The following is a 14235-nucleotide window of genomic DNA, read 5'->3' on the forward strand; positions in this document are numbered from 1 at the left end:
GTACGGTAAGTACTGTATATCATGATGAGGTGGAAGTTAAGTAGTGTATCATGATGACGTGTACGGTAAGTACTGTGTATTATGATTAGATGTACGGTAAGTATCGTGTATCATACGGTAAGTACTGTGTATCATGATGAGATGTACGGTAAGTACTGTGTATCATGATGAGATGTAAGGTACGTACTATGTATCATGATGAGGTGTATGGTAAGTACTGTGTATCATGATGAGGTGTACAGTAAGTAATGTGTATCATGATGAGATGTGCTGTAAGTACTGTGTACCATGATGAGGTATGCGGTAAGTACTGTGTATTATGATGACGTTTACGGTAGGTAATGTGTTTCATGATGAGATATACGGTAAGTACTGTGTATCATGATGAGATGTACGGTAAGTACTGTGTATCATGATAAGATGTACGGTAGGTACTGTGTATCATGATGAGATCTACAGTAAGAACTGTGTATCATGATGAGACGTACGGTAAGTACTGTGTATCATGATGATATGTACGGTGAGTACTGCGCATCATGATGAGATGTACGGTAAATACTCTGTATGATGATGAGATATACGGTAATTACTGTGTATCATGATCAGGTTTTCGGGATGTACTGTGTATCATGATGAGATGTTCGGTAATACTGTGTATAATGATGAGATGTACAGTAAGTACTGTGTGTAATGATGAGATGTACGGTAAGTACTGTGTGTCATGATGAGATGTACAGTAAGTACGTTTTTTCATGATGAGGTGTACGGTAAGTACTGTGTATCATGATGAGGTGTAGGGTAAGTTCTCTGTATTATGATCATGTGTACGGTAAGTACTATTTCTCGTGATGAGATGTACGATAAGTATTGTTTATCATGATGAGATGTACGGTAAGTACTGTGTATCATGATGAGGTGTACGGTAAGTACTGTGTATCATGATTTGGTGTACTGTAAGTACTGTGTATCATGATGAGGTGCACGGTAAGTCCTGTGCATCATGATGAGGTGTACGACAAGTTCTGTTTATCATGATGAGGTGTACGGTAAGCACTATGTATCATGATAAGATGTACCGTAAGTATTGTGTATCATGATGAGATGTACGGTAAGTACTGTGTATCATGATGACGTGTACGGTAAGAACTGTGTATCATGATGAGATATAAGGTAAGCACTGTGTATCATGATGAGATGTACGGTAAGTACTCTTTATCATAATGAGGTGTACGGTAAGTACTGTGTATCATGATGAGATGTACCTTAAGTACTGTGTATCATGATGAGATGTACTGTAAGTACTGTGTATCATGATGAGGTGTACGGTAAGTGCTGTGTATCATGATGAGGTGTATGGTAAGTACTGTGTATCATGGTGAGATGTACGATAAGTGCTGTGTATCATGATGAGGTATACGGTAAGTACTGTGTATCATGATGAGGTGTGCGGTAAGTATTGTGTATGATGATGAGATGTAGGGTAAGTACTATGTATCATGATGAGATGTACGGTAATTACTGTGTATCATGAAGAGGTACACAGTAAGTACTGTGTATCATGATGAGGTGTACGGTAAGTACTATTGTAAGGTTGAGTTGTCAGGAATGAATACAGGTCTTCCTCGTGGATGGTAGTCACTGAAGATCAGGCGGCCTTTGTAGATTTATTACAAAAGAATATGTACGTACATCTGTAGTACTCTGGGCTATAGTCTTATGACACACTACGACACACCCTAGCGAACAGTGTGACGATGCTGGCCAGTGTGTGTTCCCTCGGGTCACACTGACAGGAGTTATATGGGAGTCCGTCAACACCCATTCAACAACGTGTTCAAATAACAGATCAGATCTTACGTGTTCAAACATCCTGAGTAACAGTAGCCCGTGGGAACAGTGGGCCCGTGGGAACATGCATCTAACTCTATGTAACTTACAGTAAAATGATAATAACAAATAGTTAATGAAAAATTAATGGTAGTATGCGTGAGTCTTACACTATTTATCATGATGAGGTGTACGGTAAGTACTGTGTATCATGATGAGATGTACGGTAAATACTGTGTATCATGATGAGGTATACGGTAAGTACTGTGTATGATGATGAGATGTACGGTAAGTATTGTTTATCATGATGAGATGTACGGTTAGTACTGTGTATCATGAGATGTACGGAAAGTACTGTGTATCATGAAGAGATGCACGGTAAGTACTATATATCAAGATGAGGAGTACGGTCAGTACTGTGTATTAGGATGAGGTGTACGGGAAGTACTGTGTATCATGATGAGGTGTACGGTAAGTACTTTGTGTCATTATTAGATGCACGGTAAGTACTGTGTTTCATGATGAGGTGTACTGTTAGTACTGTGTATCATGATGAGATGTACGGTAAGTACTGTGTATCATGATGAGGTGTGCGGTAAGTACTATGTATCATGATGAGATGTACGGTATGTACTGTGTATCATGATTAGATGCACGGTAAGTACTGTGTATCATGATGAGGTGTACGGTACGTACTGTGTATCATGATGAGATGTACGGTAAGTACTTTGTATCATGATGAGATGTACGGCAAGTAATGTGTATCATGATGTGGTGTACGGTAAGTACTGTGTATCATGATGAGTTGTGCGGTAAGTACTATGTATCATGAAGAGGTGTACGGTAAGTACTGTGTATCATGATGAGATATATGGTAAGTTCTGTGTACCATGATGAGGTGTACGATAAGTACTCTGTATCATGATGACATATACGGTAAGTACTGTTTATCATGATGAGGTATGCGGTAAGTACTATGTATCCTGATGATGTGTACGGTGAGTACTCTTTATCATGATGAGTGTACGGTAACTATTATGTATCATGATGAGGTTTACGGTAAGTACTATGTAGTATGATGAGGTGTATGGTAAGTACTGTGTATCACGATGAAGTGTACGGTAAGTACTGTGCATCATGATGAAGTTTGCGGCAAGTACTATGTATCATGATGAGGTGTACCGTAAGTACTGTGTATCATGATGAGATGTACGGTAAGTACTGTGTATCATGATGAGATGTACGGTAAGTACTGTGTATCATGATGAGATGTAAGGTAAGTACTGTGTATGATGATGAGATGTACGGTATGTACTGTGTATCATGATCACGTGCACGGTAAGTACTGTGTATTTATGATGAGGTGTACGGTAAGTTCTTTTTTTCATGATGAGATGTACGGTAAGTACTGTGCATCATGATATGGTGTACGGTAAGTACTGTGTATCATGATGAGTTGTGCGGTAAGTACTATGTATCATGATGAGGTGCACGGTAAGTACTGTGTATCATGATGAGATATATGGTAAGTACTGTGTACCATGATGAGGTGTACGGTAAGTATTGTGTATCATGATGACATGTACGGTAAGTACTGTTTATCATGATGAGGTATGCGGTAAGTACTATGTATCCTGATGATGTGTACGGTGAGTACTCTTTATCATGATGAGGTGTACGGTAAGTACTGTGTATCATGATGAGGTTTACGGTGAGTACTATGTATTATGATGAGGTGTACGGTAAGTACTGTGTATCATGATGAAGTGTACGGTAAGTACTGTGTATCATGATGAAGTGTGCGGTAAGTACTATGTATCATGATAAGGTGTACCGTAAGTACTGGTATCATGATGAGCTGTGCTGAAAGTACTGTGTATCATGATGAGGTGTACGGTAAGTACTGTGTATCATGATGAGATGTACGGTAAGTACTTTGTGTCATTATTAGATGCACGGTAAGTACTGTGTTTCATGATGAGGTGTACTGTTAGTACTGTGTATCATGATGAGATGTACGGTAAGTACTGTGTATCATAATGAGGTGTGCGGTAAGTACTATGTATCATGATGAGATGTACGGTATGTACTGTGTATCATGATTAGATGCACGGTAAGTACTGTGTATCATGATGAGGTGTACGGTACGTACTGTGTATCATGATGAGATGTACGGTAAGTACTTTGTATCATGATGAGATGTACGGCAAGTAATGTGTATCATGATGTGATGTACGGTAAGTACTGTGTATCATGATGAGTTGTGCGGTAAGTACTATGTATCATGAAGAGGTGTACGGTAAGTACTGTGTATCATGATGAGATATATGGTAAGTACTGTTTATCATGATGAGGTATGCGGTAAGTACTATGTATCCTGATGATGTGTACGGTGAGTACTCTTTATCATGATGAGTGTACGGTAACTATTATGTATCATGATGAGGTTTACGGTAAGTACTATGTAGTATGATGAGGTGTATGGTAAGTACTGTGTATCACGATGAAGTGTACGGTAAGTACTGTGCATCATGATGAAGTTTGCGGCAAGTACTATGTATCATGATGAGGTGTACCGTAAGTACTGTGTATCATGATGAGATGTACGGTAAGTACTTTGTATCATGATGAGATGTACGGTAAGTACTGTGTATCATGATGAGATGTAAGGTAAGAACTGTGTATCATGATGAGATGCACGGTAAGTTCTATGTATCATGATGAGGTATACGGTAAATACTGTGTATCGTGATGAGGTTTACGGTAAGTACTGTGTATCATGATGAGATGTACGGTAAGTACTAAATATCATCATGAGATGTACGGTAAGTACTGTGTATCATGATGTGGTGCACGGTAAGTACTGTGTATCATGATGAGGTGTACTGTACGTACTGTGTATCATGATGAGATGTACGGGAAGTACTGTGTATCATGATGAGGTGTACGGTAAGTACTGTGTATCATGATATGGTGTGCGGCAAGTACTGTGTATCATGATGAGGTGTGCCGTAAGTACTATGTATCATGATGAGGTGTACTATAAGTACTGTGTATCATGATGAGATATATGGTAAGTACTGTGTATCATGATGAGGTGTACGGGAAGTACTGTGTATCATGATGACATGTACGGTAAGTACTCTGTATCGTGATGAGGTATACGGTAAGTACTATATATCCTGATGATGTGTACGTTGAGTACTCTGTATCATGATAAGGTGTACGGTAAGTACTATATATCATGATGAGGTTTATGGTAAGTAGTATGTATTTTGATGAGGTGTACGGTAAGTACCGTGTATCATGATGAGGTGTAGGGTAAGTACTGTGTATCATGATGAGGTGTGCCGTATGTACTATGTATCATGATGAGGTGTACTATAAGTACTGTGTATCTTGTTGAGATGTACGGTAAGTACTGTGTATCATTATGAGGTGCACGGTAAGTACTGTGTATGATGATGAGGTGTACGGTAAGTACTGTGTATCATGATGAGATGTACGGCAAGTACTGTGTATCATGATGAGATGTACGGTAAGTACTTTGTATCATGATGAGGTGTAGGGTAAGTATTGTGTATCATGATGTGGTGTATGGTAAGTACTGTGTATCATGATGAGATGTACGGCAAGTACTGTATATCATGATGAGATGTACGGTAAGTACTTTGTATCATGATGAGATGTGCGGTAAGTACTATGTATAATGATGACGTGTGCGGTAAGTACTATGTATCACATTGTATGGCTATATACTAGAAATTTGAAAGTTCAAAAAGGCTAATAGTGAAAAGAATGCACCAACATCTTGGAGGTATAAATCGACTAAAGTTCCTGACGTAACTGCAGCTGGGAAATGTCGTTATAATTAAAGACTGACTTTCAGGAAACAGAAAACGTTAAGTATCACTGGTCAGAAGTGAAGTTACAGTCTTTAGAGATGATTCAGTAAGAGAACAGGAGTTACCAAGTGGTTATAGAGAAGCTGTTGAAAAGCATAGCAAAAATTGATGTTGTATTCCGAGACATTTTCAGGTACATAATATAAAATGTAAGAGATAAAGTGATGGAAAATAAAAACCTCATTTATGATAGCAAAGCCTTACTAAGTTAACCCTTACCTTAAATGTGCCAGAATATACAAACTTTATTTGAAAGAACTTAAGGTGGGCGAGGTAATATATCATTCTCGAAAGTTAACTGCGAATCAATGATCCGTCAGCTCAGGTTACGAGAGAAGTAGTGAAACAGATTCTCGTTGGTAAACCTGTTCAGTATATCATTATGAGAGGGGAAAGCAGTTCAAAGTCAGACGAGGAGGAGCGTTGCTACATTACATTAGAACAATGATGAGAAATGTAACTTAAATTACCATTCATTTAGTCTCATTCTAGTAATTACAAAATTATGAAGACAAACGTTGTTCAATAAGCTTACAAGTTTCATAAACGAAAAGAATTTGAAAAGCGATAGTGAATTTAACTTCCGCAACAGCCAGATCCTGTCTCAGCCAAAGTTTACATGATTACGGAGATAGAAAAACATCTGAATCCATCTCCAAAAACCCTTGGATAAGATTCTTCATACATCAGTGTTATCTGTGTACGGTAATGGTTCAAGATTCAGGGACTGAGGTAAGGATCTTGAATATCATATTTTTCATCGGTATTTACCAGTGCAGACAGACCTTATGTCCTGGATCCTGTTCCACCATGAGGGGATAACATTGTACAACATATTAACATATACATACTGAAGATATACCAGCGGCGATAAATGGAAGGGAATTCAGTAACATGGTGGATGCCTTTTGTCTGAGGACGAAGAAAGAAGCGGAATATGAGGTTACTGAGTCAATCAGATTCCTGTTTACTAAGTCGCTTTGTGACGGAAAAAGTTCCAGAGTGAAAGTCCGCTTGTGGAACATCGATACTGAAAAGGAGATAATGAATATAAGCAGTAAATCAATAGAATTCAACAACCGAGACAAGACTATAAACAATATAAAGAGGATCACCTCCTAATAAATGATTCTCAGTATGGTTTTCCACGATGTATTACAAATCTGATTTGTTTATATTTTGATGTGATGAACATAAGATGGAAACAGTCGATAACTACCCACATCAAAGATTACTTGCAGGAGTTCAGTCCCATGATAGATGACTGACCACAACCTGACCTCAGAATGGGTAGACACAATAAATAGCATGCGTCAGGGATCAGTCTTAGAACTAGTTTTCTTTCTCTTATATATATATATATATATATATATATATATATATATATATATATATATGTATATATATATATATATATATATATATATATATATATATATATATATATATATATATATATATATATATATATATATATATATATATATATATATATATATATATATATATATATATATATATATATATATATATATATATATATATATATATATTATCCCTGGGGATAGGGGAGAAAAAATACTTCCCACGTATTCCCTGCGTGTCGTAGAAAGCGACTAAAAGGAGAGGGAGCGGGGGGACTGGAAATCCTCCCCTTTCGTTTTTAATTTTCCAAAAGAAGGAACAGAGAAGGGGGCCAAGTGAGGATGTTCCCTCAAAGGCTCATTCCTCTGTTCTTAACGCTACCTCACAAACGCGGGAAATGGCGAATAGTATGATATATATATATATATATATATATAGGAACAAAGTGCATATGATCGCGCACCTTCATAGAATATACATACCTCCAACATCCAGGATCGAACCCGGGACCCCTGTGCAACAGGCGGGATCGCTACCGCTAGGCTATGATCGCCCCTAATAGGGAAATGACCATTCGAATACTATGTACTCGAATACCTTTCGTCTCACGTTGGTGTAGACCCCGTTGCTCATCAACGTGAGACGAAGGGTATTTGAGTACATAGTATTCGAAGTCATTTTCCTATTAGGGGCGATCATAGCCGAGCGGTAGCGATCCCGCCTGTTGCACAGGGGTCTCGGGTTCGATCCTGGCTGTTGGAGGTTTGTATGATATATATATATATATATATATATGTATATATCTAATTTATTTCTTTATTCTTTATTCATTTATTATACCTAATTGCTGTCTCCCACGTCAGCTAGGTAGCGCAACGAAACAAGAATGGTCCAACTTCTCATACACACACACACACACATATATTTTTTTTTTATTTTTGCTTTGTCGCTGTCTCCCGCGTTTGCGAGGTAGCGCAAGGAAACAGACGAAAGAAATGGCCCAACCCACCCCCATACACATGTATATACATACGTCCACACACGCAAATATACATACCTACACAGCTTTCCATGGTTTACCCCAGACGCTTCACATGCCCTGATTCAATCCACTGACAGCACGTCAACCCCGGTATACCACATCGATCCAATTCACTCTATTCCTTGCCCTCCTTTCACCCTCCTGCATGTTCAGGCGCCGATCACACAAAATCTTTTTCACTCCATCTTTCCACCTCCAATTTGGTCTCCCACTTCTCCTCGTTCCCTCCACCTCCGACACATATATCCTCTTGTTCAATCTTTCCTCACTTATTCTCTCCATGTGACCAAACCATTTCAAAACACCCTCTTCTGCTCTCTCAACCACGCTCTTTTTATTTCCACACATCTCTCTTACCCTATTATTACTTACTCGATCAAACCACCTCACACCACACATTGTCCTCAAACATCTGATTTCCAGCACATCCACCCTCCTGCGCACAACTCTATCCATAGCCGACGCCTCGCAACCATACAACATTGTTGGAACCACTATTCCTTCAAACATACCCATTTTTGCTTTCCGAGATAATGTTCTCGACTTCCACACATTCTTCAAGGTTCCCAGGATTTTCGCCCCCTCCCCCACCATATGATTCACTTCCGCTTCCATGGTTCCATCCGCTGCCAGATCCACTCTCAGATATCTAAAACACTTTACTTCCTCCAGTTTTTCTCCATTCAAACTTACCTCCCAATTGACTTGACCCTCAACTCTACTGTACCTAATAACCTTGCTCTTATTCACATTTACTCTTAACTTTCTTCTTTCATACACTTTACCAAACTCAGTCATGAGCTTCTACAGTTTCTCACATGAATCAGCCACCAGCGCTGTATCATCAGCGAACAACAACTGACTCACTTCCCAAGCTCTCTCATCCACAACAGACTTCATACTTGCCCCTCTTTCCAAAACTCTTGCATTCATCTCCCTAACAACCCCATCCATAAACAAATTAAACAACCATGGAGACATCACACACCCCTGCCGCAAACCTACATTCACTGAGAACCAATCACTTTCCTCTCTTCCTACACGTACACATGCCTTACATCTTCGATAAAAACTTTTCACTGCTTCTAACAACTTGCCTCCCACACCATATATTCTTAATACCTATCACAGAGCATCTCTATCAACTCTATCATATGCCTTCTCCAGATCCATAAATGCTACATACAAATCCATTTGCTTTTCTAAGTATTTCTCACATACGTTCTTCAAAGCAAACACCTGATCCACACACCTTCTACCACTTCTGAAATCACACTGCTCTTCCCCAATCTGATTCTCTGTACATGCCTTCACCCTCTCAATCAATACCCTCCCATATAATTTACCAGGAATACTCAACAAACTTATACCTCTGTAATTTGAGCACTCACTCTTTTCCCCTTTGCTTTTGTACAATGGCACTATGCAAGCATTCCGGCAATCCTCAGGCACCTCACCATGAGTCATACATACAATAAATAACCTTACCAACCAGTCAACAATACAGTCACCCCCTTTTTTAATAAATTCCAGTGCAATACCATCCAAACCTGCTGCTTTGTCGGCTTTCATCTTTCGCAAAGCTTTTACTACCTCTTCTCTGTTTACCAAATCATTTTCCCTAACCCTCTCACTTTGCACACCACCTCGACCTAAACACCCTATATCTGCCACTCTATCATCAAACACATTCAACAAACCTTCAAAATACTCACTCCATCTCCTTCTCACATCACCACTACTTGTTTTCACCTCCCCATTACCCCCTTCACTGAAGTTCCCATTTGCTCCCTTGTCCTACGCACTTTATTTACCTCCTTCCAGAACATCTTTTTATTATCCCTAAAATCTAATGATATTCGCTCACCCCAACTCTCATTTGCCTTCTTTTTTATCTCTTGCACCTTTCTCTTGACCTCCTGTCTCTTTCTTTTATACATCTCCCACTCATTTGCATTTTTTCCCTGCAAAAATCGTCCAAATGCCTCTCTCTTCTCTTTCACTAATAATCTTACTTCTTCATCCCACCACTCACTACACTTTCTAATCAACCCACCTCCCACGCTTCTCATGCCACAAGCATCTTTTGTGCAAGCCATCACTGGTTACCTAAATACATCCCATTCCTCCCCCACTCCCCTTTGTTCTCACCTTTTTCCAATCTGTACTCAGTCTCTCCTGGTACTTCCTCACACAAGTCTCCTTCCCAAGCTCACTTACTCTCACCACCCTCTTCACCCCAACATTCACTCTTCTTTTCTGAAAACCCATACAAATCTTCACCTTCGCCTCCACAAGATAATGATCAAACATCCCTCCAGTTGCGCCTCTCAGCACATTAACATCCAAAAGTCTCTCTTTCGCGCGCCTGTCAATTAACACGTAATCCAATAACGCTCTCTGGCCATCTCTCCTGTATATCTAGCTTTCTAAACCAGGTATTCCGAATCACCAGTCCTTTTTCAGCACATAAATCTACAAGCTCTTCACCATTTCCATTTACAACACTGAACATCCCATGTATACCAATTATTCCCTCAACTGCAACATTACTCACCTTTGCATTCAAATCACCCATCACTATAACCCGGTCTTGTGCATCAAAACCACTAACACACTCATTCAGCTGCTCCCAAAACACTTGCCTCTCATGATCTTTCTTCTCATGCCCAGGTGCATATGCACCAATAATCACCCATCTCTATCCATCAACTTTCAGTTTTACCAATATTGATCTAGAATTTAATTTCTTATATTCTATCACATACTCCCGCCACTCCTGTTTCAGGAGTACTGCTACTCCTTCCCTTGCTCTTGTCCTCTCACTAACCCCTGACTTTACTCCCAAGACATTCCCAAACCACTCTTCCCCTTTACCCTTGAGCTTCGTTTCACTCAGAGCCAAAACATCCGGGTTCCTTTCCTCAAACATACTACCTATCTCTCCTTTTTCACATCTTGGTTACATCCACACACATTTAGACACCCCAATCTGAGCCTACGAGGAGGATGAGCACTCCCCGCGTGACTCCTTCTGTTTCCCATTTTAGAAAGTTGAAATACAAGGAGGGGAGGATTTCTGGCCCCCCGCTCCCGTCCCCTCTAGTCGCCTTCTACGACACGTGAGGAATGCGTGGGAAGTATTCTTTCTCCCCTATCCCAGGGATGATATATATATATATATATATATATATATATATATATATATATATATATATATATATATATATATATATATATATATATATATATATATCTGGGCCAGCCCAGAGTGCACACGATGTGTCCATGGTCGCGTTCAACCTCCTTATGTGTAAGGAGGGTGTGGATTTATCCTGACGGTTTGAGGAACAGAGGGAAGACAGCCAATCTTCGCCGTGCACATACACCATTCTGCATGGAGAGTGACTTAACTCACGCCATAACAGAAAACAGCTAACTGGTGATCCAGTGGAGGATGGATTCCGGAACAAGAGACTTTCCTGATGACTGGACTTATTAGGATACTTCATTTAGAGGTGACTCCAGTTTGATGAGGTGAAGTCCATACGGAGGTGAAAGCAGTGTTGTGAAACTCGTGGTGCGCGGAGGTGGGAGTGTCTCTTGACCATGATGTACTCGTAGTGTCCGGAGGTGGGACTGCCAGTGATCTACCAGTAGATGATGATCACCTGCTGGACGTGCGTTACTAACTCTACGGTCGTTTGGCGTGGATTACCGCGCTCTTCACACACGATCCAATGGGAGATGCCACCCAGTACGCTCACTACGTCTTCAATACTTGCAAACAGAACAACCACGGACGAATCAGCTTTGAGCGCCTCTTCGCAAACGGAACTACCTTGGCCCACCAGTGATGCTACTACGTTTGTAAATCGGGAACCATTGCAACACAAACCTCGCCAGGTGGTAGAGTGTCCCGCAGCGTATCGAGACAGACTTCCCCAGAACTTTTTTTAAAGGGGAAGTAAATGTTTATAGTTGTGTTACTGGAGTGATAGTTTTCATACATGGTGTTTTGACAAGAAAATAGTGAAATTGGAGAAAAATGTAGCTTAGACATTGAAGCTTATTGATACAGTGGTTAAATTGATGAGAACTGCTATTGACGTTTGTGTAAATAAATTATACATTTCCTTTTTCCATAACCAGAGGTTGAACCATTATGTGACATTCTTTTTTTCATTCATTTCAAGCTAGAAGTTTCAGTTTTCTAAATTGTTTCTTACATTTTTCATATGTATATATATGTATGTGTGTGTGTGTGTGTGTGTATATGTGCGTATGTATGTGTATGTGTGTGTGTATGTGTATATGTATATATATATGTATATTATCCCTGGGGATAGGGGTGAAACAATACTTCCCACGTATTCCTCGCGTGTCGTAGAAAGCGACTAGAGGGGACGGGAGCGGGGGGCCAGAAATCCTCCCCTCCTTGTATTAACTTTCTAAAATGGGAAACAGAAGAAGGAGTCACGCGGGGAGTGCTCATCCTCCTCGAAGGCTCAGAGTGGGGTGCCTAAATGTGTGTGGATGTAACCAAGATGTGAAAAAAGGAGAGATAGGTAGTATGTTTGAGGAAAGGAACCTGGATGTTTTGGCTCTGAGTGAAACGAAGCTCAAGGGTAAAGGGGAAGAGTGGTTTGGGAATGTCTTGGGAGTAAAGTCAGGGGTTAGTGAGAGGACAAGAGCAAGGGAAGGAGTAGCAATACTCCTGAAACAGGAGTTGTGGGAGTATGTGATAGAATGTAAGAAAGTAAATTCTCGATTAATATGGGTAAAACTGAAAGTTGATGGAGAGAGGTGGGTGATTATTGGTGCATATGCACCCGGGCATGAGAAAAAAGATCATGAGAGGCAAGTGTTTTGGGAGCAGCTGAATGAGTGTGTTAGTGGTTTTGATGCACGAGACCGGGTTATAGTGATGGGTGATTTGAATGCAAAGGTGAGTAATGTGGCAGTTGAGGGAATAATTGGTATACATGGGGTGTTCAGTGTTGTAAATGGAAATGGTGAAGAGCTTGTAGATTTATGTGCTGAAAAAGGACTGATGATTGGGAATACCTGGTTTAAAAAGCGAGATATACATAAGTATACTTATGTAAGTAGGAGAGATGGCCAGAGAGCGTTATTGGATTACGTGTTAATTGACAGGCGTGCGAAAGAGAGACTTTTGGATGTTAATGTGCTGAGAGGTGCAACTGGAGGGATGTCTGATCATTATCTTGTGGAGGCTAAGGTGAAGATTTGTATGGGTTTTCAGAAAAGAAGAGTGAATGTTGGGGTGAAGAGGGTGGTGAGAGTAAGTGAGCTTGGGAAGGAGACCTGTGTGAGGAAGTACCAGGAGAGACTGAGTACAGAATGGAAAAAGGTGATAACAATGGAAGTAAGGGGAGTGGGGGAGGAATGGGATGTATTTAGGGAATCAGTGATGGATTGCGCAAAAGATGCTTGTGGCATGAGAAGAGTGGGAGGTGGGTTGATTAGAAAGGGTGGTGAGTGGTGGGATGAAGAAGTAAGAGTAATAGTGAAAGAGAAGAGAGAGGCATTTGGACGATTTTTGCAGGGAAAATATGAAATTGAGTGGGAGATGTATAAAAGAAAGAGACAGGAGGTCAAGAGAAAGGTGCAAGAGGTGAAAAAAAGGGCAAAATGAGAGTTGGGGTGAGAGAGTATCATTAAATTTTAGGGAGAATAAAAAGATGTTCTGGAAGGAGGTAAATAAAGTGCGTAAGACAAGGGAACAAATGGGAACTTCAGTAAAGGGCGCAAATGGGGAGGTGATAGCAAGTAGTGGTGATGTGAGAAGGAGATGGAGTGAGTATTTTGAAGGTTTGTTGAATGTGTTTGATGATAGAGTGGCAGATATAGTGTGTTTTGATCGAGGTGGTGTGCAAAGTGAGAGGGTTAGGGAAAATGATTTGGTAAACAGAGAAGAGGTAGTGAAAGCTTTGCGGAAGATGAAAGCCGGCAAGGCAGCAGGTTTGGATGGTATTGCAGTGGAATTTATTAAAAAAGGGGGTGACTGTATTATTGACTGGTTGGTAAGGTTATTTAATGTATGTATGACTCATGGTGAGGTGCCTGAGGATT

Source organism: Panulirus ornatus, chromosome 12 (genome assembly GCF_036320965.1).
Source record: "Panulirus ornatus isolate Po-2019 chromosome 12, ASM3632096v1, whole genome shotgun sequence".
Taxonomy (NCBI): Eukaryota; Metazoa; Arthropoda; class Malacostraca; order Decapoda; family Palinuridae; genus Panulirus; species Panulirus ornatus.